Below are 3,071 nucleotides of genomic sequence, written 5' to 3'. Positions count from 1 at the left end.
AGAAAAAGTTTTTTTCTTAGTTAATTATAAGTTTATAACTATTAATAATTGAAATTAATTTTGAGTTTTTGAAAATTATTGTGCAAGTTGTAATCAATATCAGAAATAATATATATATATATATTTAACTATCATGATTCATAAATCACTATAATGTATATGTATTAACATTTTTTCAATATTGATATTTATAATAGTAATATATTTTTAATAATATTATCTGATAATATAATTTGATAATACTCTCTTTTATAATATTAATATATTTCAAGAAATATAATAGAGATTAATCAAGATTATTTATTTACTTTTATATATTAATAATATTCAATCTAAGTTAATACTAAAATTATAACTAAGTTAAAAAAGAATATTATTTTCTCTTATAATAATTCTTCTTATACATATCAGTGATCAGTTATTGAAAATAAATTATTATCTTTCTTAAATCTTTATTATATCTTCTGAATTCACTTCTTTCACTTCTTTCACTTCTATTAAAGATTTATACACTCTTCAAGAAATCACTGTGAATTATAAAATCTATATTATTTACAATTCAATACAGAATACTCTCTTTTAATTATAATAAATAATCATTTCATTCTTCACATCTGATTTCAGATTATAAAATTTATGAAAAACTCAATATAAATATCAAGATAAACTATGAAATAATTATTAATAGATTGTATTATAGATTACTAAAGAGTCATCTCTCTGTTATAATTACTATAACTTCATTCAGAAACATTCATCATAAACTAATTATAACTTTAAAGAAATTTTCTGACATCTGAAGTCATCTGAATATAGATAATAAAAGAAAAATAATTAGAAAATTACTACTGAGCTGATAAGTTATTCTATCAGATAATGATTTTTAATAACACTAACTTTCTAATTTGAAGAAAATTATGTAAAAATAATTATATATCAGTACTCTGATTTTATAACTCTTATCTAATAACTTCTGTGAATAATTGCTTTATATATATATATCTCTGAATCTTTCTCTTTAATTAATTAAACACTCTGAATTCTGAATACTTCTTTAAATACTTAATTCAAATCTTTATATTTCACATTGATTCTGTCTTCAGTTCAATCTTGAGATACATTACAAAGTTAATATATAATATCTAGAATCAGAGTTGAAGAATCATCAAAGAGTGTCTCTCACAGTGAATGTATAAACTAGTATAAACAATCTTACATTTATAAGAGTTATATGTCATTATATTAATGAGAACTGAACTTATTAAGAGATATTAATTGAATTTAAATCATTGATCAGTAGTTATACTGAGAATTATATAACAGAGATATTAATGACTGTGATTAAAAATAACTATTAAAATATTAGTCTCAGTCTTCTTACAATTATAACTGATAATACTGTAAATAACTACACTATGATAAAGAGCTTAAAGTAAAAATTGACTTTGTAGTTCTAAAATAATAAATAAGATTATATTCTCTGCATTACTTATATAATTCAACTTATAATATAAATACTAATAAAGAATTATTATTATTATTATTATTATTCTTCCATTATACTCATATGCAAGCGGAGCTTATGATGAGTCCTTGCGTGATGTTAAATACAGGTCAAGTGTTGGTTATACAGGAGAAAATACAGGTGTTGAGACCACGCCAAGATAACAAGAACATAGGAAAATACAAAGGAGTGACAATTAGATACATGCGATAATAACTTCCCAGCCCAGGAACATAGAGCGATTCATTGGAGCGATTTGTACACCTCTGTATTTATTAGAAACCTGAGGTGCTTGAGTTCCGGATTTAATGTATCCCCTGCGGGTTTCGAACCCACGCGCCTTGGTTTCCCACGCCAAGGCGCTACCGGGTGGCCGCATTAACCATTCGGCCACCGGGGAACTAATAAAGAATCATAACATTGAGATGAAGAATAATAAGATAGCTAATTTTTAAGATAAGAATGAGATGAAAGTAATTACTTCAGTAACTTTTATATTCACTCTGTAAAAGATAATATTTTTTGATAACACTTTTTAATATTGCTTTTTGATAATACTTTTTAATAATACTACTGTTAATTTTGAATAGATTGACTAATAATTTAAATATCACAGATTTGAAATATTACTAATGTGATTTGTATCTCTTCTAAATAATAATAATAATTTCATAATATTTAATAAATAAATAAATCAGTCATATCTGTAAGGGGCCTACGCCGAATAGATTGGTATGATATTGATAGGTCTTATATAACAAAGAGAAAAATGTTAGAGAAGAAAAGAAAGAGAAAGTGTGGGAATCAGTGATCAGAGTGGATATTTATACATGTATGTAGTGGTGTATGCAGTGGAGCTTCGGGGCGGAAGAATCTATACGCGTTCGTGGCGGCCGAGGATCGGTGATCGAGGATGGCCGAGAATCGGAGTGTACGCGTTCGAGAATGGAGCGGAAGAATCTATGGCGTGTAACGGAATAGTCTATAGGATTGATCGGGCGCAGCCCGCCACATTAGCCCCCCCCTTCCAGAAGCAGTTCCCATCGATCAAGAGAACCAAATCAATGTCCACCGAGACCCCGCCGAACAATATAAGATAGGAGACTTGGTGTGGTTGAATCTTAAGAACATACGAACCACACGTCCATCTCGTACGCTGGATTACCGCCATGCCAAATATAAAGTGATAGAAGTCCTAGGCAGTCATAATTACCATCTGGACACACCATCAGAGATTCATGATGTTATATGAGCTTGCTCTGCCGCGCTGCCACTGATCTGTTCCTCTCTCAACTGACTTCTGATTGGCAATCATCAGGGATCATAGAAGAAGACAATGAACTTAAGTGAGAGATTGAAGATATTCTCAATAAGAGATCTCACAGCTGTGACTAATAATATCTTGTGAAATGAGTTAGCTATGATCAACTGATCTGAACTCTGAGTTCTGTGTTATCTGAAACAGTTATTCTTGACTGATAAGAACTGCTTCTGAAAGAGTTCCGCTTCTCTGGGATTCGGATGTACCTTGGGGGGGTAGTGGGTGTTGAGGATCCGAATGACGAGA

General features: G+C 29.4%; 1 pseudogene across 1 annotated transcript; it reads right to left on the bottom strand.

Annotated features, from left to right (window-relative positions):
• Positions 1-1,816: 1,816 nt before the first annotated feature.
• BDBG_17475 lies at positions 1,817-1,904 on the bottom strand (annotated as a pseudogene). Its single transcript has one exon. The product of its transcript is annotated as a tRNA-OTHER (tRNA).
• Between the last annotated feature and the right edge of the window lie 1,167 nt (positions 1,905-3,071).

The sequence above is a fragment of the Blastomyces gilchristii genome (genome assembly GCF_000003855.2).
Source record: "Blastomyces gilchristii SLH14081 genomic scaffold supercont1.15, whole genome shotgun sequence".
NCBI lineage: Eukaryota > Fungi > Ascomycota > Eurotiomycetes > Onygenales > Ajellomycetaceae > Blastomyces > Blastomyces gilchristii.
Note: the sequence above shows the minus strand (reverse complement) of the source record. Positions and strands in the feature narration are given on the sequence as shown.